The sequence below is a fragment of the Lagopus muta genome, chromosome 7 (genome assembly GCF_023343835.1).
Source record: "Lagopus muta isolate bLagMut1 chromosome 7, bLagMut1 primary, whole genome shotgun sequence".
In the NCBI taxonomy this organism is placed as follows: Eukaryota; Metazoa; Chordata; class Aves; order Galliformes; family Phasianidae; genus Lagopus; species Lagopus muta.
Window position 1 is genome coordinate 33,745,673 of NC_064439.1, and position 27,188 is coordinate 33,772,860.

General features: G+C 40.7%; 1 long non-coding RNA gene across 2 annotated transcripts in view; it reads right to left on the bottom strand.

The window, feature by feature from the left end:
* Window positions 1–23,816, bottom strand: part of LOC125696482 (uncharacterized) — a 46,470-nt gene extending 22,654 nt beyond the window's left edge. Inside the window, exon 1 of one of the 2 annotated variants that reach the window (XR_007378356.1) lies at window positions 23,783–23,816. This is a non-coding gene — a long non-coding RNA (uncharacterized LOC125696482). Of the gene's footprint in view, window positions 1–20,442; window positions 20,515–23,782 lie in introns of those variants that run through there. The other variant, XR_007378355.1, reaches the window with a different exon arrangement.
* Window positions 23,817–27,188: the final 3,372 nt, after the last annotated feature.

Below are 27,188 nucleotides of genomic sequence, written 5' to 3' on the forward strand. Positions count from 1 at the left end.
CTTTCCACTGTCATTTTTACCACTAAACTGCATTCTATTTATTTATTTATTTATTTAGGAGAATCACATTATGTTACACAGAAGAAAAACACAGTGTCCTAATCTGGAAAGACTACTTTGTCTGGGAAAACTCAGAACAGAGCTTTACAACCATGATACTGTCAACCAGTGCATCAAGATGACTTCTATTACACCCTTTGCACTGAGGTAGCTACTAAAAGGAATTTACTCCATGAATAACAGTGGTGGAAGTAGTTTGGAAAAAGAAATAAACACTAATATTAATTACAGCCATAAAGAAAAGACAACCTTCATGAATAACAGGCATATAGGAAACCTTTTAGGTTTTCATTTTAGAATGTACATATTTGCTTATTTTCTTTACACATACCATAGTTTTATTCTGAACTGGTGATGATCCGTAAGCCAGAAAAAAAAGTATGGCTAATTTGATATACAAAAACATATTAGTAGAGTAAGAACACAGTATAATCTGCATTGCAGAAATATATGAACTGAAATCCTGGCTCTTCTGAAATACACAAGAGTTTCACTGATTTCAGTAAGGCCAGGATTCCATCCTTCTACAGAAGGTACTTCTGCATTGTAAGATGAGGTAACCAGCACAAAACCACATCAGATGACACTGAACTGTACTCTGACAGAAGAATCATGGTCATGCCACTTTGCTTTTTGAGAGACTTCCAGTGAAAACACATTAAATGCATTTCCCAAGTCAGACTCCATTAACTGCCTATTTGTTACTATGTGAATATACAGAATTAGACATTCTTAGCTACAGCACATTATGGTCTCCTCCCATTAAAAAAAAAAAAAAAAAAATCAGTATTACAGCTGACTTCCTAATCAGCAAAGTGTCCAATTCCAGAGATGTCAACAGCTTTATGACTTGACTTTGTAGAGAATTGGACAATAAAAGAATGAGACACTTCTTGACTCTTGTCAAGCTTTCTTCTCCTCTGTTGATGGGCATTTACCCAGTAGTTCCTCATCTTGCTCCTGATCTTTTGCTATAAGAAATGTCAGCACCAGTTCCACTTCTAATGACATCACTTCTTATTAGTATTTTTATTTACCTAAAATAATTTCCTTGTTTTCCATCAACAAAGCAAGATGTTATCTTGTGAGATAACACAGGCTGAAGTAGATCTCCAAGACCAGACAAACCACTGAAAAAAAGGGATGCTTTCATCACACAAGACAGAGGGCATAGTGCTAAGCATATTATGTGCTAATATGTTTCAGCCCACTTTAAAAGAAAAGTAGACTAAAGCCCCTTCATCTTTTTTATGCACCTGCATGCATTTTACAGTTATTCTATTGCTGCTTCAGGTACTGTAAAATACACCAGTTTGGTGGAGTGCTGCCTCAGACTCCGTGAAGACAGACACAAGAAAGTCAATGACTTTCTCGTTTCTTTCTCCTCCAGACTCCCATCAACCATCATTCCATCTCCTCACAAACAGCACTCAGATGTTAATAAACATATTAGTCACTTTTTCAATGGCACCACTTTTTCCAACTCAACATTTCCTAGCTTTTTGTCATCCTGAAGCCTTTGCTGCTTGCTCATGTTTCCAGCTCACCACAAAACGTGCTTTATGAGTGTCAAAGGAAGAATTCCTTCAATCTGAACTGAAACATCAATTAATTTCAAATCCAAAGATTTATAACCTGCATTGAAATTTATGCTTGCTGGAGCTTCCATTAATGTTTCCCTGGATGGAAATTTAATGTGGAACTTCATCAAGCATTCCAGTTGGGAGTTCAAAAGTCAGCTTCTTTTATCAGAGTTCACAACAGCAAAGACTGAAGATTTTACATTTTCTGAATGTTTAATTCAGCAGGAAATGGGTCCCCAGCTCAAAGCTACTGTTTGCAAATCAATCCAGACAAAGCTGACAAGTGACAGAACTAAAACATACAGCACCATGAAATATACTAATGACTTCACATTTTAAAAACTTCTTACATTAATAAGCATACTGATCTTAACTAGATAAAGTGTTTTAACAGGCACATGGAGAATATCTGAATGTATTATAATGTATTTTCTATAGCTTCCATAATTGTGCTTTATAGTGTCAGTTGCTTTCAGCTTGAGTTTAGTGGACTCCAGATGCTTGCAAACAACTTTTAAGAAGCCTGTTTACAGTAAGGTATGAAAGCAAGGGTGTCATCTCTGATTTCAGTTAAGCTACAATTGCTGAGTCCCCATCAGAAGTGCTTGGAATGATAGGTACAAGCTAAAGGAGAATGATGAGATTACTTCTTCCATGGGCCTGACAACAATGAAAGCCTTTGCAAAGTATTGCTTTCGAAACTACAACAAGGAGTGTTAGTGCTGATGTATCTAGGAAATACAGGGCCGACAGACTATGGACAGAGTTCTCTCAGCATGTGGAGCCATGGCAATGCACACACACCACCCTCAGACCTCATGCTCGGATCTTCTCCAGGGGAAGCTGCTGCCAGGGCAACATAGCTAATGCCAGCATCCTCAGATAGGTGTCTGTTGAGCATCAGCGTTGTCTGTATCTCTAAATATCTATGCTGTTATTTTATGAATTTTAACTGTGTTAAAATGGGTTAAATGGGGTTAAGGGTTACTGAAGGGGTGAACACCCCACTACTGGCCAAAACAAATTCAGCCAAAGCAAACTGTACCAGGAAAAGGCCACAGTCCAGCTTTTTTGTTTTACTTCTCCAGAGACTTTGTAAATGAAAGTGAAAAAGTTTTTAGGAAAGTGAATTAACATAGAAAATGAGAATTACTATTATGCACACCTTGTAGAGTCTCCTACTGAGACTTGTTCTTTCGGTCTCACATTAGCGCAGTACTTGCATCAAACGAGCTCCAATTCAAATGAACAACACAGAAAGGGAAGAAAGTAAAAAAAGGAATGATGGTTAAAGCACTATAGTGACAGCACTACCTATGAGCGCAAGCCCTATGCAGTACTTCAGGTAAGATACTATGGCAATGAGGTAAGAAAAGAAACAGCCAAAGAAAATATCTTGGTTACAATCCCCAGATTGTACCACAGCTTCAGTGTTGCTGTTTGATTCCCTAAGGATCAGCTCACTTTCCCAGGAAGCTTAGACTATTTCTGCTCTTATCAAGAGGAAACTTTCTCAGGAACACGAAACGAGAACACAACTCATAGGCAGCAGATGCTCCATTAGGACAGGCTAAACAAAGGCAGTTACATATTTGTGTGGTTATCTGAAAGGCTTCCATTATTTTGATTTGAATAGTCTGTGGCCTACAGTTGGATATTTGCTCAAGGAAATTATTATATAAAGCTATCACGAACTGTACACAGCAAAGGACCAGATGCTATTGGGTTACACTTCCAGGGATGAGCAGTGCTAAAGAGTTGGAACAGCACTGCCTCAATAAAACAAAGCAGCAAGTAAGTTTAGAACAAGTCCAGGCTCTAATAGTGCAGTCACCACTTATATTTCTATTCCTACTTGTGTAACTGTGTTTACTTCTTCGTCTTCCTAAGGATGGTATTTCAAATAATTGATTTACAGTCCAAAAATTCTGTTATTTTAAGGTCTGAAGGGAAAAGAATCCGACTTAATATGATTCCAAATGCAATGTCTTCTGAAAACTCGGTTTATAGCTAAGAAATAACTCCAAATGAGCCCCTATATGGAAAAGTTTTGAGATATGATTAGCCGCGCCTATAAAAAACATTCAGCGAAAAGCTTCAGATTTTACTTCTGATGAGAGGAAACAATGAGATTTTTCCTGTAAGATATGTATTGGAGATGTTGGGAATCCACAGTAAAGACTATAAGACATTCTCTGCCTCTGTAGAACCATGCAGAGCCTGCCTATCAACACAGCCATCTCGAGACCGCTCAGAAAGGTAGGCAAAATTGCGTTTCACCTCTTGGAATGAAGAGCTTGAACTAGAGGTTAAGCCGTTCATAATGTGAGAGGGATGAAAGGACAGGGGGCCCAAGGATGCATAGCCAGAAGAAAGCTCAATTTTAAAGGTTCACAGGTCTTACCTTCTTTCATAAGGAGAGAAGAAAAACTGATAGTGCTTAACTCAGTTGCACCTCAGATACCCTACTGCTCTTTCCTCAGCACAAGCAGCCTAGTTTCTGAAGAATCCAAAGCATGCAGATTAGGATTACGGCTTTTTTTTTTCCCCACCCCTTCCTGCCTTAGTCAACTTCAATATTCCAAATTGAGATCCTCCCAAAAAATTATGTATCACATAAAAATGGCTCTCAGACATTCATATGATATATATACAGTCTCTGTGAGCTGGCTCCTGCAGTGCGGAAACAAGGAGGTCTAGTTAGTGAGCTCCTAGAATTTTCAGGTATCTATTCCAGTTTCTAACCATTACAGGAATCTCCCTTGTTTTGGCAATCCAGACATGCTCACACTGCTTTACGTAGCATTAGCATTACATTGGAGTTCAAGATCTTTTCAGATCCTACACTTAGGACACACAGACTTAAGGAGCATTCTCCATATCGCTGTTTGGGATGGATCAGCCTGTTCTGCTGCATCAAGTCCTATTTTGGGTCAAGGCATAGTTGGAATATCAGGTAACAGCAAACTTAGTAGTAAAACAACAATTGTATGTGTTGAATCATCACATCACCTAATTTCCCTAATATTACACACATCACTACTCTCAAATCTAGGGCCTTCTTTGTAGAGGTGAAGGAGAGTAAAAGAGTTCTTCATGCCACATAGAGCTCTCAGCAGAAAGTACTCCCCAACAGCCTGCCTACTCAACTACTTAAAAGATTTTCAAGACATAGCCAAACTGGCACAATTTCAGAATCACAACCACTTTAACTAATGCCAAAAGCCACATTAAAAAAATGGCAAAAAAAACCCTAAAAATTCAATATTCATGTCATGAATTTCCACTATCTAGGATGATGGAAAACGAAATAACTTAGATGAGAAATGATAGATTTTTGGAGTCCTCCATCCACCTCTCAAAAAAATGAAGAAAAAACAACAAACCCACCACCACCAAAAACAAACAGGAAAGCACACACACAAATCTACACAACCACAATTTCATCAGTTTGTTATTAACTTAGTTACCAAAATACACACTTACCAGGAAGTTTCAAGCCAGTGCAGGCAAGAAAAGACAGCTGTTTATGTAGGTTCTTCACAAAATTATTCACCTCTGATACACCACTGTAACAGACCGGGTGCTGAGATGCTAGTTCTATTCTGTTCAAAAACATTGCTCCAGATCTTTAAAGGCAATATTCAGTATAATACTCCCTCATGCTCCCTCAGCTGCACTTTGACTCCCATTTGAACCCATTCTAGTACCATTGTTTTTCTCCTCGCTGAGTACAGGATGAATCCTATGGGAAAAGTAGTATTCTCCACTAGCAGAAAAATCACTTAGATTCATCAGTAGTTGGCCTGTTGTTTTCTGCATGTGAAACTAAGCCAGTTCTTCTCCCATTCTGCATTATCTGCTTCATATAAATGATTCATTAGTTGGCTTTTTTTTTGTTTTTAAGAGCCTGCAGTAATTCTACAAAGAGTCACATAAAACATGGATGTGGTTTAGAGTAAAATGCACCTGCTGTGTGGATACATTACCTACTAAGTCCTGTCACTGTTGGACTCTGTATTTATTTTGGCTCTGTTTTCATTAAGTTACCCAATCTTTCCTACTCTTCAAAGCCACACAATCTTCTAACTAAAGAATTTAAGAAACTAATGTCAATAAAATCTGTTCAAAACTGTTACTTTTAAAGATTTTACACCTGCAGATACTCATAGGTCAGAATTCCAGATCTGGCCAGAGCCAGATGTCATGAGTATGCATAATCCAATTTAATCATGGCTTTGGAAGTCATTACTCACACAGTAATGAACATGCACCAAGGTAAAGAATCTATCTTGTTTGCACTTAAAAAAAAAAAAAAAAAGCCAACCAAAAAAACCTGCACTTAAAAAGCACTCAAAATTTGAAAATTTGTGTCTTTTCTTTTTAAAAATGCCGAAAGTAAGTAAAGAAACTCCATCACAGAGTGCATATTAAGCATATCCTGACACCGTGACATACACAGCGAATGAGCTTTGCCAAATCCAAGTTTCGTCTCCCTGGATCAGTGTTCCCAAAAGGGGAATAACTGCACAGTAATATTGTTCCATTACACTGATGCATTGCTTTGGCGCCTTCTGGAGAGTGAAAAACTAGAAGCTTCATCAACTGAAAACAGGTTTATTCATAAGAAAGTGATCATTTGGTTTCTCCGGTTCGTATCAGAATGAAGAACTTGCATGAACCAAGGGCTTTCTGCTACTTCTTGATGAACTTATCTGTTCAGACCAATTACATCAGTATGTTTTCAATATTTTTTTTCAATATTTTCCAAATCAGTGAAATGAACATTTTAGCCTCTGATATTTCACATCTCCAACAAAGAAAACTTATATTAGCCTCTGCATTACAATAACGAGCATCCTGGAAGCACAGTACTATCAGTGGAATCATTTTCTTCCATGTTGTAATATTTGGTGGCTTAACCATTCCAAAATATAATATTCAATGACTAACAAATTAATATTATTTACCTTACTATGTAATTAAGTAAAAATAAAGCATTAACTGTTTTTGGAACAGACCATAAGACATTACTGAGCTGTCCGTAATTTATGAGGAAATGGGGAATTAGACACGTTAACCTTTTGTCTTAAGAGATTGACTACAAAGAGACAAAGACCAGCTTCAAATTATCAATGTCCCCTATCAATGGTCGCTCATGGTCACAAGTGCATCAACTCCACAATCGTCAGGAAGCAGAATAAAATGCTGATGAGCAATTTGCAGCTCAGCAATGCACAACCCTCTCCTGCCAGGCAGGCAGTGGGGTTTGTTCTGGTAGTGGGCAGGGCTGTAGGGTGCAATCAGTCAGTGAATATGCTATGCTGTCATCACTTTCTATACACACTAGAAAATCCTATATCATCTGGAAAGAGAATGACTTCAGTCAGATCATGTGCCAAAAGTCCTCAGGGACCTGCTAAAGACCATTTGATCTGAGTGTTCATCCTCTTCTTGGATAACACATCTAATGGGATGAAATAATAAACCTCTTCATGCACTAGCTGTCTTCTCTTGAATTTTATAGTTATAAACAAAGTTCAACTTTTAAACACTCTCCACATGCTAATTCTGGATTTTGGAACATCAGCCTGCAGTTGCGATGGAAGTACAGATGATTTGCACTTTTTATTGGTTGCATAAACTTTCATTTCTATTCAACTGCTTTCCCAAAATGCATTTCATTCTTTTCCTGTTTGATATTGATTTGGCATCATTTTTGTTTGCATCAGAATAACAGTGCTTGCTATTTCTGTGGCAAGATTTATTTTCATAATTTTGTTAGCAACAAAAAACCCACCATTTTCCCTGCACTAAGCAGCTCAATTTATCATGGCTCCATTGCTGACGAGTTATGGCTTCTCTTTGGTACACTTAAGCTTACACTTTTCAGTTCAGATTTAATATTAATCCTGTCTCTCAGCTGGTCATATCTACCACTTAAATCTCAAGCAACTACACATGTAACCGCACTCAGAATTCAGCCCAGATAGTTAATTCAAGAAGGGAAAAAATAGGCTGTGACAGCACTCTTCTGTGAAAGACAGCACTGTTGTAACACACTAACATGCCAGATGCAGCGACAGAGGATCTGTAAGTAAACCAAGACTTCCCACTTCGTGCTGCTTTAATGTAACATGGCACATGCAAGCGATGGATTCACAAGGCTGAAGGCCAGACCCAGCATGTTGCTGGGCCCTTCACAAGAGCAGAGCCCAGAACACCTATGAAAAGAGAGACTTACAGCTCAACTGTCCCACAGCCCTCCTCTACGTCCGTTCCAGGCAGCAGCACGCAGCCCAGGGCAGCCCACACAGGCCTACCTGACCCAGGCCTGCACCTCCATACTCAAGTGCCAACACAACACAGGGTCAGGCCTAACCTGTAAAGCTCAGTTTCACATGTTGGCCCTACGTGGGCAATCCTGCTACCCCGTCTTATGGATCAGTGTGAAAAATGGTAGCAAAAGAGACACCAAAGGATTGTGTGCTATTGGAAATGGCTCTGCCCACAACCCGCACCACAGAGGATGCCAGTTTGTATACAGCAACATGAACTGGAGCAGTTTCACTCACTTGTGCAGCCCTTATGCTCACACATCGCCCAAGAGCTCTTGTCATAGCTTGCAGGAAAACTCACCTGCCACTTGCATTTCCAGCTCTTGCCCAAAATGTTTCAAAACTGAAGGTAACATCTGCTCCTTGTTGTGCCAACATACACATGCTACAGGTACCCGAGTCCTCCCTTGTCCCTGAGCATAGCCTGATGCTGCCTCTGAAACACAGCTCACTGTCTTTGACACGGCTCATGCTTGAGCAGGGCCAGCTTGTCCCCAGGTCCAGGGCTAACATTTCTGCTCTTCAGGAGTGCAGCTTCCCCACTGCAGCACAGTGTGCTAAGGTGGATAATGGGAGAAAACTGCTCTGCGTTCTAATGGGTACCCTTCATTCTGCATTCTTTACCCTACTATTCTCTAAGTACCTAGCACATGCTTATAGAGCACCAGAGAAAGCAGTACAATTGCTGTCCTTCACTATAACCAGGAGGCCAACTTATTTCACTGTCTTGCATCAGATACCAAGGCCAAATAACTCTGCATACTTGTAAGCTGATTTTAAGCTTTGGAGGCAAATAACTTGGTGTTGCAATCAATCTGGCTGTTTTAATTCCTTGCCTGTCTGACACTCTTGGTCTTATCATTTTTCCAGTACTAAGCCCTTGGGCCTCCACTAACTATGCTGGAAGTTGTGGGTAGTAATTTGACTCTTATCTATTTAGGTTATTTAAGTTTCCTGAAACAGGCGAAAATGAGAATTAAATGAATTTCAGATGAAAGAATGAATAAATAATCTCATGGACTACTAGTTCTGCTAGAAATTCTAGAGAGAGCAGCAACAGCTTACATTGAAACAAAGCTTATTCGCCCTCTCCATACATGAACAACTGAGGCCACTGATTATACTGAGGGATGAGAAAGGATGGAAAAGCCAGAGTGCTCCCAACATTATCACAGGGTCCAAACAGCAAGGGAGCCAAACTCCTTTACTCCTTAACTCCAGCCATTACAGCCCATTCTCCCTTTCATTCTCTCTAACCAGTCACCAGTCATGCCTCACCACTCAAAAGTGAAACTGCCCAACAAACAGGTTACACACTAAGAAAGGAATTCACATTTTTTCACCATCTCAAGTTTCCTATTTTAGAAGCTTGGGTTTGGCCACCCCCTTGCTTCTTCAGAGCAACACGTATCCTGTTCTTTCCCTTTCCTGTTCTTTGAACCAATTTCAACTGAGGATTTTTCAATTCTTATCTCTTTGCACACCTACCTCTCTGCACTTGTTCTCCTCTTTATAATTAGTTCCTGCACTTCTCCTGAAGTAGACTTCCATGAAACAAGTTAAAAAAAAAAAAGCATTGTCTTAAACACAAAGGCAATATTCAGAAAACTAAGTGGACGGGAGGCAAACTCCAAGGAAAATTGCTGCTGCAAAGCCCACACTGAGGAATGCGTCCAAACACTCACGAATAAACAAGAAATAAAGAAAGCAAGGGCATCCAGTCACAAGATGGATGAAGTAACAGTTTCTTCTTCTCAACTGTTTGGCATTTAATACATCAATGACATGGCAGGAAGCCTTGGCTTTAGTACAATTTGAGCCTGCAAGGATAACAGTTTGTATCTCTGCCTTGTGGGTGCCACATTTATTTCTTGTCAAACAGTACAGTAATGGGAACATCTGCAGTATTTTGCCTTCAGAGTGACGCCTTTATGTTACTATTTGCTTCCTTCAGAATCATTCCAAGGTTATATTAATAAGCTTGCATCTTAATAGCGTTTATTGTTCTTGTTTCTGAGTGGACACCAATTAGCTTTGCAATTTGCTGACAAAACTTTTCCATTCTGCACAGAATAGGTTCTTTGAATGCACCTCTTACATTAAGTAATGCAATCCCTCAACAAATACAAACATTATGCATGAGCCACAGCAGGAGAGTAAAAGGTAATGACCAAACATTAGCATTTGGTGTTCTTACAGGTAAGCAGTTATGAACAGAGGAGGAAGTTCTCTTCCCCAGCTAATTCTCCAGAAGTGTCCATTTATGGCAATATTCAAATACCTTTCGTGTAATTCACTTCCCACCAGTGTTAGCCATTCTCCCTTCTCTTGACCCAACAAAAGTGAATGACATCACAAACAGCAGTTTTCACTGATTGACAAGAGCTTTGGCAAACTGAAACTGAACACAAATTTGGTGGGGCAGAATCTCTGTAAGAAATTATTTTACAGACATTCAGAAGAATGTCATGAAAATGCATTTTTAAATAACTAGCCTTAACAGTAATTTAATCTATACTAATAAGCAAGGCTTACGCTCTGTCACGTGCCAGGTCTTACATACAGGTATATCTACCTACAGGGTTTAACTAGTTAGCACCGTACCAGACATCATATTGTCATTTCTGAACTAAAACTCAAGTTACGCTTGGACCAGACCAATCAGGTAGTGGGCTTCACAGACAAGGTGGCCACATGCACCATACCTGAGGTAAAGGGTGTCTAGCCATTTCTTCTCCATGCTGTTTTCAAAACAACGATGCTGGCAATTGAAAAGCTTGTTGCAAGAAGAGGATATTGATATCATAATTGTTCCCTTCCTCTCCCCCCCAGACTACTAAAAATATCCAGAGACACACAGATTTTTATAATAACCTTAAACCAACAGGCAAAACATTTGTTGTTTGTTGGGCTTTGTTAGTTGCCTTCTGTGGGCTACTTTAAAATGGTTCACAGACTTCAGAAATAAATTAAGGTGAAAAAGTCAGAGCTACAAAGTCAATAGATCTACATCTAGTTATGAACCACAATTTCTGATATGAAGTCAGGGGTCTTATCTGTTCTGATACAAGTCAGAGGTCAGACATCGCAAATGATCTGTCCTTTAAGTCCTTCTACCCCTAAAGGATGCTTCCACATTCAATTTGTTATTAATGGTTTCAGTTTTAAAAATCAGAACACCACCTCCTCTGGAAGTGTATACTCAAAACAGTACACCTGGCATGACTCCTGATAACACCACACTGAACAGCATGCAAGCAACAGACTTCCCACAACTACTGCTCCTAGTTTTGCTTACCATCACAGTCACTAAAGTCTACTACTCTTTACTCTGTTGACTGCTAGCTATCCTTTACTAGATACCCTTCTCAGCCCTGAACCCAGAAGGCAGATGGTCAGGCAAAGCATAAATCACTGTTACCTCTAGGCAGCAAATCTTGCCCTTGCATAAACCAAACAGTCATATACTGCTGTCAGCTGGGAGATCACTACAACAGCAGCCAAAGAACACCTTGTCATTCAGCTCAAAGCTTAGCAAATGCAGACCTCTGCCCCTAAAGGGTACCTTCTCATGATCTAGACTGCCTACAAGGGGGCTTGCCTCCATGGTCTGATAAAACAGATGATTATCTGGGTATTCAGCCTACATTTCTCATGTTTCTACTCATTTATGTATGTAAGCTGTACATACACATTAGTTATTTCACATTTGAACAGTGAAGTATTGCAGAATGAATGTTAAAAGAGATGTTAATAACACAGCAAGGCTAATTAGACATTGAATAAGTTGTTACATGGCTGGCATTTTAAGGGGAACTACAGATGCTGTAATGAGATTTTATTTATGTGCAAGAAAACATCCTCTTAAAATAATCAGAGATATATTATTCTGAAAAAGTACAATCTCAAATTATTTCAGCTGTCAAAATAATAAAGAGTTTGATGGGAGCAAAGCAAGGCATTTAACAGATGTATGAGAAAGCTCCAATTTACAGGAGGAGGTGAGGCTTGCTTCTTATATCCTAGATGATCACGACTACAATAACAGCATCTATTTATGCTGAATTTGGATTAAGTGATCTTGTCTTAAATAGAACAAAAATATCAATACACATTAAAAAAGCACAGATGAAAAACGCGAGCAGATATGCCAAGTATCTCTCAGTTGTCAAATAGAGATACTAAATATCCTTAAAGATCTCAGTAAACAGCTATTCTGAATGTTAACGACATTCAATTTGAAGACTAAAGCGACACTGGCCCAGCTGGTGGGCCTTGCTGTACCATCAGCAAAAGTGTTATTTTTCTATTCTTGATTTATACAGTAGATTAAAGTCTGAAATGGGCTATTCCACACAAACTGTGATTGCCAAATCTGTTATTGCGGCACAGCAAAGTTCCTTTGCTTTGTTATTTCCATGCCAATCATTTTACTTTAAGCTTTCTTTTCTTGCTCTCCATAAACATCCTTTGAAATACAAAAATAAACCTACCATAGCTTGTAGCTCTTCAAGTATCGCATCAAATTATACCTTTCACAGTAGTTCTATAGACTGTCATTTCATATCATGCCTTCTGATAGCTGTGCAAACTACAGTGAGTTTACGCAACTTCAATACTTGAAAAAAATCAAGCATCTCAGCTAACAGGATAAATACCCAGTTGTATGTCTCCAAATCAACAGTTTCTTTCTAGATGAATCGATAATACTAAGTAGCATAAGCTGGAATGGCTGTATGCACAGGAGTCAGATCTGATAGGTGGCTACGTTAAAATGGAACAAACGAAAATCACGATTTAAAGCCATGTTAGTTCCTGAACAGAAGTTAAATCTAGTTCCTTCTGCTATGGCAATTACATCCAGGAGGATAGATGTGGGGTCCCATGACCTCACAGTGTTACTGAGGCTCTGAACTTGGAATGATTTTAAGAACTGGAATATATCCAAACAGGCTGAGGCACAGCACTCTCAACTCATGCAGAATTGTTCCTGAAATAACAAAGATGTTGGCACACCACCTTTGAGGAAAAGCAGACTCTTGCAGTAGGATGAAGCACTGAGCCATTTAGACCAGCAGCAACAGAGATTAGATGCAGCTAATGATGATGTTTCATATAAACAGGATCAGGCAGGTTATGCCCTAGCATTTCAACACCCTTCCCTCTTCCAGAGGATCTGTAACCCCTGTGATGTATTAGGAAACCCTCTAGACAGAGGAAACATTTTCCTTTGCAGCCTTTAAAAATAAAAAAAATAAAACCACAAAGATCTGAAGTTCCACTGCAGGATAATTTTTACAAATTGCATCCCCTGAGTCAAATTCATGTATTCAAAGATCTCTAAAACAAGATAGGCAACACTGCCCCATTCTCCAAGGCACTGAAATGTAAGAAATTTTCACCAAGATTTAAAAATCCAACAGAAAAATAAAACAAACCAAAACTGAATGTCAATATGCAACATAGGCTAATAGCCCTGCATAAAATCACTGTTATAAGCTCTACATCAAGATTGCTTGCACTCCTAAGTCAGAGGTTTTGGTTGTTAAGCGAAAGAACTTCTTGATGAAGTACTTTAGGGAGCAGACAATAGAGTGGCCAAAGATAGTTTCTTGCATTCAGAGTACAGCATGCTACACCAGAGCATGAAATCCACTTTCAATAGACATGGCATAACCGAGACCATGTCTCACAGCTGGCTACATGTTGTGGGTTTAAATTATTTCCAATAAAATCTGAATCCAGAAATTTAGCAAGAAGTTTCCATTATCCCCAATTAGAGGTTGGTAGAAAACTGTGAGGATAACATGCCAGCTATAAAAGCTATAGAAATAGGACGTGATCCATATTTTAAAGAGTATTAAAAGATGAGTGAAAAAAGGATTATTGCCCAATTACTCTCTACTTGCTAAAAGGTTGAAAACTAGGATATCTGCACAGCTACCAATTCACGTTAGAGGGCATTTTTGTTTTGTTTTCTTAATCTGGAGAGGCAAGACCTCTCAACATTCTGGGAACGATCCCGTATGTATCAATGACAAGACCCAAGAAGTTGTCTCTTTTTTTTTTCCCCCTCCCCAAAGGACGTAACAGTAATCATACAAACTCATTGCTGCAAGTGAACTTGGTGGGTGGAAGAATTAAGACATTAAGAAATAAATACCTTCAACAACATCATTATGCAAGAAGCAACATGGTCTTTCTGGGCAGAAACATGAAAGGCTGTTACTCGTGTTAAAAAATAAAAAGCACTCAATCCATGGCTCTCCATCAACCCTGATGTACAGAACATCTGTCTAGAGACACATGTTAGGTCCCCAAGATCTCAGCACTATAGCCACAACAGAAACTCTTCAGTATAACATAAGGGCCAGACACAAGCACCTAGCAAAGTACCAGCTATGATTTATCAGTATTCAGGGAAGTCCACATTTGACAGTTATGCAGCCCCACCCAGGTTTTGGAAAATTAATTCCTTCCCTTACAAGCCACCCTCTTCCCCTACTGCTACAACCACTTACTTACACACATACTTGCACTGAACACCAGGAAAGTAGGGCACTGCTAGGGCAGATGGGGAAAAAAAAACAACACTAATTCCTTCCAGCCCAGCCACCCCTACTGCTGACCATGCTAGCAGAGGCCTCCCCAACAGCTTCCCATCCCCTTTCCATATTCACCAAGCCAGGAAAGAGTAGTCCTGCAAGGCAGGTGAAATTCAGCTGAGCAGGCAGCACTTAACTCTGCAACTCTCAGATTCCTGCTGCATCCAGCCACATCCCACAGTGAGCCAGCCAGGAACCACCTCATCAGTTCCCTGACAGATAAGCCAGCTCAACTGCTATGCATATGCTGCTGATGCACACTGGCTACTGCCTCACTGCTGCCCTGCAAAGATAAAACAATTGCAGGTACCAGGAAAATTGTACAGCCACATACACAGTTGAAGACTGTTGGCTTGAGACAAGCCAAGGAAACAGAGAAAAATGAAGGATGACAGGAGATAGTGAGGGCATATAGGAACACAAGGCAGTATGGGTGCAGAGCATTTCATAAATCATCTGATTTGGACTAGATGTCCCTTCCAACTCCCCGTGATGAAGAGGGACACCTATAGCCAGACCAGGTTGCTCAGAGCCTGGTACAGCCTGTCTCTGAGGACAGGATATTCATCATCTCCTCAGCAACCTAATTTCAATGACCTGAGTGCACTGATAGGGCATCAGTGACAGTGCTCACCAGGATTCAAAATTCGCCCCTCTTTGAACACTGTCCCCAGCCAACACTAAACCTAGAGTTGCCACCGCAAACAGAAACCACATTTCCCATTTGCCACATCACAAACATAGCTCTCAGATGCTTGGCCTGGCACACTGCCACTGGCCGCACCCCTCATGTCAGGTTCCTGTCCAGCCAACTAAATTTACTGCTGTTTATTTCTTTGTTTCTGACTCATTCTTCTGCCTCAGTCCTTCCTTGGCACTAAGCTGTAATTGAGCAATAGTGCATGCATCTCCTATTTCCACTATTACAGGTTCAACACAGAGCACAAGTCACAGAGATGGATGTGTGATGGATGCACACCCCCATAAGCACGGGCAGTGATTCCTCAGTCTATGAATAGATGTCTCACTGACGAGCGTGCAGTCCAGGCATCAAGAACTACAAAATGTCCATTGTAATTTATTACCACCACTCAAACTGATCTCCTGGTTTGATAACTGGCATCTTCATCATGTCAGACATTTTTTCCTATGCCAAAAATTTAATACTGAGAGACATACCACAGGTCTCATATCTTCGCACCTTAACAGAAGAGTGGAGCAGCTGAGGGAGCATGGAAACCTGCAGATTTGTTTTGAGATTGGTGAGGCAAGAAGACAGCGTAGGACAGTATTTTAGCAAACAGACAGACAAATCTGTTAGGAAACAGGGGAGATAAGACTGCTGTGGTGGTGACTGCTGTCTGTAGAAGAGCGAACTGTGCAATCTTTTGATCACTTACAGGATGCCTGTGATGGCATAGAGAAAACCTATGAGTTTTTATTAGAAGCTCTGTTTAAATAATGTCATTTCACTTCATGTTATCTAGAATTGTACTGCTGGAAGGATGTTTTTCAGCAATAGCATTGACCATCCTATTGTAAGAGACTATCAGAGTCTAAGGGTTTACAGATTCCTTATGAATATCACTTTCCTCAATACAAAAGCTTAAAAAAATGACAGCAAGTAGATAAATATTGCAGAAGGACAAATCATTTCCTGTAGATGTTAACTGTTGTAGTGAGCTATGGATAACAGTACATTGTAGCTTTATCTGCAGTACTGTGAAAGCTCTAGTTAACAAGCCCACATTTTGAAAAACAGAGGACCAGCACAAGCAGATTTTTATCCTATTGCATGGAGTTGTCCCAGACATTCTGAGCTTCTTTGTAGAAGGGATGCTCTGGCTGCAATCCCACTCCACTGGTAAGCTTTCTCACATGAGGGGTCTGTCTCTCAGAGCTACAAGGTGCTTACGTCATTCAGTTCCAGTTACTCCTGGCTATTAGGATATTTCCTTTTTCCAGTCCTGTAAAATATCCTCACGTGCTGTATCATATAACCAGTAGCACGCTATCGCGTCTGAGGACTCGAGGCATGATATCCTGATCCAAGCTAAGAACAGCTTCCACTGAACTTCAGCATTTCCTCAACTTGCTGCCCATTCCAACACCAGGGCTTATGTCGCTACCATTAAGGCTAAGCTGGCACTGTAGAGATGTCAAATGAACAGTTGATACAGCACAGCTCCCATCTGGAGAAGGTAGTAATTTAAACAAACACTGGCAATAAACAAAGGTAAGCGATTTGCCAGCAAAGCAAAACTAGGAGGAATGCACCACTCCTCCTGTCCACTTCATGCAGTTTCCAGGGCATTGACACCATTAGATACGTGTTTTGAGGCAACTCTCAAGGAGTTTGCCCATTCCCTCTCATTCCCCAGTGCACAGACAGAACCACAAGGCATACTCTTTAGTGTTATTTACAATTCTACAGCATAATCTGTACAATTTCCAAAGGAATTCCTGGTTGCTTACTCTGTGGTTATCATAACACTGATATGCGTTTCCTGGTTACTTCTCTTTGCAGCGTTTACATGCCAAGAACAGATGATCATTTCAGAGAAACCAAAGAGCCCAAGTGCAGAGACAAACTACAGTATAGAGAAAACTTGGCATGCTATACTTACAGAGTAGGTTAACTCAAAGCTTTTGAGAGATATATGCAAGCTGATTTTTATTTTTTTAGGAATATCTTTTTTCCATACTGGAATGCAGCCACCCATACTTTTGTAAGTTAGACTATCTGCAAGAGAACATGAAAGATAAAGGCTGGAATCTGTCCTTACTGCATGTTTCTGTTGCTAAGATGGAACTGCAAAGTATTTGCAGGAAGTCCCACACTGACCAGCTACTTTCACAGGCAACAGTTCTACCGCCAAGAACTCATGCCAATCATGTGAAACAAAACCAATACTTTTCTTAAAGAATCTCACCTGTAAATTAAGAAATGGGACATCACATCTACCCTGAACAGTTTTTGTTCTGCATATCACTTTTAAGAATATAACAAATTCATTCCTTTCCAATGCTGCTGGTGGCACAACAAATATCAGAGGTGTATTACATTGGTCACATCCAAACTCCAGCACTTTAGCTTGCCAGTCATTAGCAACCTGAATGGTAGTGGGGTTGTGAAGCCCCCATTACAAAAGCATAACACATTTGCCAAAACTTGCTCAGATAAAGAGAGGATCCTTGAACTCCTTTGCAGGAGCCAAGCAAAATGCATTAGCTTCCACTTACAGTACATTGGGTGGAGGGGAAAACAAACAGAAAGCAAGACTCACTTATTGGCCCCAAGCCCTTTCCACACTATAAAATGACTGAGGCAACATGGAAGAAATGTTCTCTGTGCCCTGTTGCATTGTACAGGCCAGCTTGCTTGTATCCTCATGTCCCAAGCCTTTAATAACAAGCAAAAACACAGTGCTTCTTTCTGGGTGCCTGCATGATGTCCACTGTTTTGCCTCTCATAATTAGAACATTTGACAACTTCCATATTGTCAAGGAATGCACAGAAAGTGATGCTGTGCAAGAAGGAAAATAAAGTGCAGTTTCATACTTCACATGATCCACAGACTTCTGCACTGCATGCAGTAGGAACAAGAATGGCCATTAGAGAGATGAAGCATGAATTTTACACCCCTGCAGTCAGTCGCTTAACTGATCTTTCCAGAAGCTTGGCAAAAGTGTACTGCAGCTATGCATATATATTATACTTAATGATGGCCATTAAGCCTGAAGTCACAAGTTTCAGTTTGCCTTTTGCTGCTAAATTTGCACTGCATCCTCCCAGATTTCATAATAGTTACTGACAAGGTATTAAAAAAATCATCCTTTGAAATCATGACCCTGATTAGTATTGGAGTAGCTGCACCCCTCTCTTTAACTTTATTGGTCCCAGTGGGTTTATGCCAACAATAAATTTGTTTCTTTCTTTGAAGATGAAAGGTGCTATAATGTGCATTTTATTAAAACTGCTGTAAAGACTTGTTATTTTTGCTCATATACCTGCTGAATGATGATTTCCAGAAGTCTACCAGCACCTCCCAAATATGCACACTCACTTTACTTTCTAGCTTAGAGAATTTCTCTTAAAATTGCAGAATGTTTCTCTAGTCCTTGATGTAAAGCTTCTTGTATGCTTCAGGGCTATAGGTCAGCCTTTCTATAGCCTAGACAGTTGTGATGAACCCCATCTTTACTGTAACTTAGAAATTATACAGCATTTTAATAAGTGGAGATGATTCAGGAGATCAAACCCAGAGAAAGATGCCGATTCTGATTATGCCTAGACAGTAAGCTCATGGGCTTGGCTTTGCACAGAAATGCTAATGCTAGCAAAAGAGTATCCCCAGCTCCTATTAGCTAGTCACAAGCATGGTACAGTATAAGTCTACAGACGCCAGCCTCTACAAAAGAAGGATACGATATTCAGAAATGCACCTTTAAAAGCAGTAGTCCTGCTACCAAAGAAGAATGCTTAGCATTTCCAAGCTCCATTGTTTCAAAAGGACTGGTGAGCCCACACCTTGATGACTGTGTTTGGTTTCGGGCCTCTCACTACCAGAAAGACACTGAGGCCCTGATGTACGTCCAGAAAAGGGCAATGAAGCTGTGAGCGATCTGGAACACAAGTCTTATGAGGAGCAGTTGAGGAAACTGGGATTGTTTGAACTGGAGAAGAGGAGGCTCAGGGGAAACCATATTGCTATGTACAACCATCTGAAGGGAAGTTGTGGTGAGGTGGGGGTTGGCCTCTTCTCCCCTGCAACTAGCAATAGGAGCAGAGGGAATGGCCTGACACTGCACCAGGGGAGATTCAGGTTGGACATTAAGAAAAACTTCTTTGAAAGAGCAATCAAGTGCTGAAACAGGCTGCCCAGGGAGGTGGAGGAGTCACTATCGTGGGAGGTGTTCAAGAAGCATTTAGATGTACTGAGGGACACGTGTATAATCAATGGATATCAAGACGTTACAATCACAATATAATCAAGAGAGTTAGGCAAAGTGGACAATGATAACAAGAGAGAATAAATGAAAGGCTTACCCTTATGCTGGGCTCACCTACAAAACACCAGAAGAGGCAATCTCCAGAAGAGATCCTTCCCCTCTGGTAGCCAGCTCTTAAATAGGTCTAGGAGGGCTGGAGCCTGGCTCCACCCCTTCCAGCAGCACAGTGAATTGCCTTCACCTGTGCTCCTCTGGCTGACTCATGGCTCGCCTCAGGTGATCAATCAGAGGTTCAGGCCGTGACTCAGCAGTTCCCATACAGACATGGTTTAGTGGGAAATATTGGTGACAGTTGGACTGGATGATCTGAGAGGACTTTTCCTTCCTTGGTTATTCTATGATTTTAAGAGTCTAATTTTTGAGCAGTACTTAAGAACAACACCAACAGGCTTCGTTCAGATTGTTGACTGCAAGTCTGTCTCCTGAACTTTCTCCCCCCAGCCCACTCAACAGCTCTATCATTTGTTTTAATTTCCGTTAGCATTAACCAGCCAACTGGCTTCTTCAACTACAGCAGCTAATCATCTTCACAAACCAAGTGTTCTGTTTGTACCTAAAAAGCATCTTCCCCCAAATATAAGACATGCCCAAATCACACTGAAAGTAACGCCACCTATTTATTTCCATGGAAACTAAACAGGTACAAAGAGCAAAATATCACTGTTTGGTAGAGGAAATTTGCAGCTACAAAACACTATTTTTCAATGTAGGCACCACTATTAGCTATGCATTTTTGCCAGCAATAAGCAACATTACATGCTATGCAATCAGTAAGCATACAGAGGTTAGGCTTAGCAAGACTATCATGGTAGAAAGATAATCAAAAAAAGTGAAAATACTCACCAGTGTTGTAGGCTCACAGTAAACCCCACAAGGAGTAATCTCCAGAGAGAGACCCTTCCCAGTGGCAGTCAGCCCTTAAATGGGGTCTAGGAGAGGTGCAGCCAGGCTCCACCCCTTCTGGTCACACAGCTGAATCGCCTTCACCTGTGCTCCATGGCTGACTCAGTGCTCACCTCAGGTGGTCAATCAGAGGCTCAGGCCGTGATCAACAGCTCCCAAACACATGCTCATAGAATTCCGCAGAGTTGTCAGGAGCCTGACTTATCTTTCACATCACTGACACCAGAGCTGAAACACACCACCATCACCTCACTGCGCTGACATCCACTGTTTGATCTCCACAAGTTTTTGGCAAACAACAGTGAACATCAATGAAGGGTACCATTTTTTCTTCATAGTGGAATTCAGTACCACACTTTTGCACTCCCCATGCCAGACACCATGCTGTCAGACTGCCTCTCTGCTGCCATGTGTTGCATAACAACAACATGTAATAGAATATTGGCGGGAAGGTTCAACCTCCACTGCCTCTGATGTCATGAGCCAACGTAATAAAAGAAGAGGCATTACTTTTGGAGCAGCTCTCATATAGACATTATATATGCAAAACCAAGACTTAACATGAAAAGGAAAGGAGTAGGTGAAAAATACTGAATCAATCAGCTAAATAAGAGAAACCAAATTTTACTTCATCCACAAACACAGAAAATGAACTGGAATATTCTGCCATATGCCTGTGTTTGAAAGTGCTTCGAGCAGCACAGTAATGCAGAGCGATTAAGAATGTCTTTTTTTCTTGGCATCTGACAACCAAATTCCCCACCTCAATGATCTTGCAACCTGAGTGATATTCATAAGCATATACTTAAAAGGTCGTTCAGTGTTTATTACTGAAGTGTCTCTCTTGTGATGAGAGCAATACAGGTGTTCGGGTCTATTTCTTTGGTTCTTGTCTGGCAATCAGAACTGACCACAGCCTTTACCTGTCATTGTACTTGTACTTGCCCTAAGCTGCTAAGAAGTCAGAATCATCACCACAAAAGGTTGTATTTCTGAAACGCCCATTTCTTATAAATTAATTCCCCAAATCCTTAAGCTTGCCGAAGAGTTTCTGTTAAGGATAAAGAGAAAATAAAGAAACACTTTTCAGAACTATAGGGACCTAGAACTTCAGTCCCTTAGCAAGTGTCCCTTGCAGCTCTGGGCATCACTTCCTTCAAAAGCTGTGCTTAGAAAGGATGCCCTTTTCCCTTCACCCAGAGGGACTCCTTTGGAGAAAGACTTGTATAGGAAATGTGGTAAATGAACACACATGCTAGTTTGTCATGCCACTTCCTTCCACTCTGTTATTCACTTTAGAGGCTTGCCAACATGAAGATATTTTTGTGACACAGTAAACAAAGGGATCTCATGTCCCTCAACAGATAGATTTCCAAAAACAAGGCTGCTGGGTCCTATTTTAAGGCAGGAAAAAAATAACTGATCTGAAGCAAACTAGGATTTACAGTGACTGCCACAGCATGGAAGTAGGGCTGCTTCTGCCAGAGAATTTGCTTTGAATTGTTCTCCAAGTTTCAGTCGTGGCTGAGTAACTCCCCAAAGTGTCAGCATTAACTTTTTACCAAAAACATATACAGATAGCAAATTCTAGGAACACCTACATATTAAACCTTTAATAATAAGCTCAACTTTTCAGAAGTCTAGAACTGCTTGCTAGAGGGATGACAATAAAGAGCTTTTCTCTTCCATTAAAAAAAAGTGACGAGGTAACACCAGCAGTGGCTGGTTTACTGCTTTCTTCAGCCCCTTGCCACCTGCTGAACTGAGCACAACAGATAGGTTAGTAAAAGAATGCACATGGGAAAGGATGCAGGAGAGATCCAGCCCAACTCCCTGCTGCAAGCACAGTGAGCTGCGAGAGCAGTCCAGGTTGGTTCAGTGCTTCACTTAACCACGTCTTGAAATCCTCCAAGAACAGAGACATCACAGTCTGTCTGGGCAGCTTCTTTCGATATTTTTAATGTCTATGAACATGGTCACTTTAATTATTATATATCTATTTGCACAGGCTGGAGTTCCACATACACATGCATGTTTTCCTCCTGGCCTCTTCCTCAAATTCTATTCTGCTCTTAGAGGCCAGACACAAAGCTCCTACAGACACCAGTGGCAGTGTGCATGTGTATCACAGAATGGTTGGAAACGACCTCAGGGATGATGATCCAAACCCCCTATCTAATTTTCTGCCCAGGGCCCCATCCAACCTGGCCTTGAACACCTCCAGGGATGGGGCATCCACAACCTCTCTGGGCAGCCTGTTCCAGCATCTCACCACTCTTGGTAAAGAACCTTCCCCCGACATCCAACCTAAATCTTCCTTTCTTCAACTTATGAACTTTTCTCCTTATCCTGTCATTATCTACCCTCGTAAAGAGTTGACTCCCCTCCTGTTTATAGGCTCCCTTTAGGCACTGAAAGGCTGCAGCGAGGCCACACTGCAGCCTTCTCTTCTCCAGGCTGAACAAGCCCAGCTCCCTCAACCTGTTTTTGTAGGGGAGGTGCTCCAGCCCTTGGGTCACCTTTGTGGCCCTCCTCTGGCCAACAGCTCCCTGTCTGTCCTGTATGGAGGACCCCAGTGCTGGATGCAGATGGGGCCTCATGAGTGCAGAGGAGAGAAGGACAATCACCTCCCTGTCCCCGCTGGCCACCCGTCTTCTGATAGAGCCCAGGATACCATTTGCTTTGTGTATCTTTGGGACAAACACAGCTTTTTTAGAACACCTTAGGCAATACAGCCCAGATTTGTCTTTTTTAAATAATGCTTTAAATGTAAAGTCTATCCATTCCACAAGAACAGTGATGAGCCCAAAGAAACGTAAAGAAAAGTACAGAGCTTGCTTTGGATTATTGAACAAATACTTCAAAGTCTACATTGCTATATATGCAATGCTTTATATTTTACAGATTATTCAAGTACATTTCACCGTAGGGTAGAACAGGTAGAGAATGAAACAAATAAAAGAAAAAAATAAAGAAAATAGAAAGGAGGCCTTTACTCCTGCATGTTAGCTTTTACATAAACAAAGCTGATTGTATCATAACTCCAGTATGAATTGTGACAAACATAGCGTGTTTAAGTATATAAATAAATAAATAAATCTTTTCCATGTTCTGCATATCAAATATTTGAAGAACATCAGTCTTAACAAGAAGATAGGGAGGGTAACCACAGATCCAACTCACACATCACTGGTACCAACACAACTTACTTTCATTTTGACTCTTCTTTCCCCTACATTAAAAATTAAAGCACAGAAAAACAACTTCAAGGCAGCCTTACCTCAAACCTCCATTCCACACTCCCTCCCTTTCTTTCTTCCTAGCAGCACTCAATCACACATACCTGCACTCATGGTTGATGTTCACCTGCTGTCTAACTGCAGCTCATTAAGACACACACCTGCAGTGACTTAACTTGGGCTTTGTTCAGCTTTTAACTCACCCAGAAACAATGAAAGCATTTGCTATTATTGAATACTGTTTGTTTTTTCTCTGGGTTTTTGTAACTGTGATACTCTCAGCTGACCTCCAGGTTATTGGAGGCTGAAAGTTTGTGGCACCCTCTCTAGCTTAAGGATATAAATAGCAGTTGAGTACAACAGGCAGGAGGTTGCGATGGCATTGCTGACAGCACTTGGAATATATCATTTCTTGGTGATAAATATTGATCAAAAGTCTCACTGCTCAAAGAAAGTTAGTCGTCTCTGCGTTAGGGTGGAGACTTCAGGCAGGGAACAATACAGCTGACCCTTAAAGGCCTGAAAGCTACCATTTCTGAGATAATCAGAGGCCATGGTGCAGTAAATCCAGAAGCTGTCACTCCTGTGATATGTTCCCTCAACTTTCTACCAAGGGCTGCTGACCTTCATGTCTCCAGAACTGCTTTTGCAAAGTACTGCACAGGTCAATGGCTTCCATGCTCCCTTTTACATTGGTCAAAAGATTTATGACCAGAAATCTTGTAAAAATGGAATTTCAGCTGCTTTTCCTTCACTGACAGTTTCACAAACATCCTATAAATCATAGCGCTAGTGCCAAATTCTTGGGCCTCTGCTCAACAGATTTTATCAAGCTCTGATAGCCTCCAATACTAAGTTCCACTGTAACGTGCTCAAGTTTATTATTAGCTTGCTATAGGAAAATGTTATTGAACTGTTAACAGTATTTGTTACAATGTCCAGGACTCGAAGCACCTGCAACACCTGCAAATAAATCATATCTTTTTGTAGTCTAGAAATATATATTTATTATTTTAATCTGGGAAGAACGGGGAAAGTAATTTTATTTTAAAACCCCCACAAATCCTGTGTACCAAGTGATCAGTCACACGTTATGCACTGACTTTCTTCACATCTGTGCAAATCAAGCCATTGTACAAATGTATGAGGACCTGCGGCATATAACACATTCAGCTATGAAACTATGGGTGTTGTTATGTGCTGAGTCTTTAAATGGAAGGTGGCACATCTGCTTTTGGCATGGTGTTGCATTGGAGTGTAAATCAATCCAAGATGCATATTGAAGAGTAAGTAACTTGTCCACTTGCTCTTTGTTACATCCAGCTTTGATTTTGTTCTTTGTTATTTTCCTGGTAGTCAAATGCAGGCTCTGCATATTGAAATCATGCATTGTTTCTTCAAGTATGGTTAACATAACATGTCATGTAACATATAAGAAGTACGTGCTGGGAAATAATTTGGACCAAAATACAAGCCAAGAGTGAGGTGAAGAGAAAAAGATAAGTACAAACAGCTACATCACAGTGACTGAGAGTTTTATTACTCAGGATACTCCTAATACTTTTGAAATGAATAACAAGGCCAGCATTTGATTCCATGTTCTAGCTCTTGGCAATTAGTGTGCAAAATTTGCAACAGTGAAGGATGGCATATTTTTTCTTCCTTATCAACCAGAGGCACAAATAAGCCAAAAGGGCCAACTGTACGCTGGCTTGCATTAGGCCCAGCACTGCCAGCCAGTTGAGGGAAGGGATTGTCTCACTCCATGCTGCACTGGTGTGGCCTTACCATGAGCACTATGTGTATGTAGATCTGGGTGTTGCAATATAAGGACGTGAAGATATTAGAGATAGTCCAAAGGAGAGCAACAAGGACAGTGAAGGGTCTAGAGCAAAAGACATTTAAGGAGTGGCTGGGCTACTCGGGTTGTTCAGCCCAGAGAAGAGCAAACTGAGGAGAGTATTCATGGAGACGCATCGGATGGTCAGGTTAGGTACTAGGAGAAGATTCTTTACCAGGGGGTGATCAGGCACTGGAACAGGCTCCCCAGGGCAGTGGTCACAGCACCAAGCTGCCGGAGCTCAACAAGCATTTAGACAAGGCTCTCAGAAACGTGGTTTGAATTTCAGGTAGTCCTGAAATTCAGGTAGAGCCAGGAGTTGGGCTCTGTGATCCTTTTGTATCTCTTTTAACAGGATATTCTATGATTCTGTGATTAAAGAATGGAGGAATCATTGTGACTCAACTTTCTGTTTACTGAAGGTTTGTACACCTTGTACAACAGGGTCTGCCTGAGCAAGACTGCTCAGAATCCTGTATTTTACCACTGACATGGGTGGCCCAGCAGGAAAGACAATATGATATTGGCACTGGTCAATGCCTTTCCTAGAGGCTGGCCCTTTCTGGAGAAATTGCTCATCTATTTGGCACAGCTTCTAACATGCTTCTCTCCCTAGGGTCTGCTGCAAGAACAGCAGCTGGAGGACAGCAACATCTTTTGTAGACAATCTGTTTTGTGGGATACCTGTGAGAAGCAGCACTTAAAGCATGGGTGTCCAACCTTTTATCTTGCCTGGGCCATACTGTGTGAAGAGGAGTTGTCCTGGCTTGCATTTATATATACAATATAAAATGTATAATATAGTTTATGTATATAAGTAACACATATTCCTTTTTTTTTAAAGGCACATACGTGTGTACATAGGTTGGAATATTATTATTATTGGCAATCACTACATATTACAAGTGGCACAAGTATTGGTAATGTGAAACACACATGGGTTTTGATGCAACTGTGTGTTGGGCACAAGAGGCAGAGTCAGCACTGCACTGTGCCCTCTGCTCCAGTGTTCTGTTGTCACCTATGCAGTCTGTGTTTGAGCTACATGCAATCGACTCAAAAAAATATGGCTAAAACACACATAATAATGCTAAAAGTTTATGATCTGATGGGGCCACATTACTGGCTGCCAAAGGCCACACACAGCCCACTGGTTTCAGGTTGGACACACCTAACTAGGAGAGTGGAAGTGGAGGAGACTGCTATAGCCACTCTTTGAGACACTGCTTTCTTGGCATGGCCTTCTTTACTATTAGACAGGAAGCAAATAAGAACATAATGCTGTTCTTCAAGTGCATTTCAGAAACAAGACAAGCTTCAGTAGAGAGGTCCACGCTGGACAAGGAATAGAGGCTGCTGGAATAGTGACATGCAGTATTTTATACTTATATACATTTGATTTACTAATCTTCACATACATTCTCTCTGTAATTGTTCATTTCTTCTTCATTAAAATGGTTAGGTTATATTCCTAAGTCACATTATATATGCACAAAGTTCAGTGATAAAATGACCTATCAGCTCTGTCTCAAAAGTAGCAAAGATTTATGTAAATTTGTTAAATGGGCCTCTTTTCATCTAAAGCTGAAACACAGTTGCATGAGAGA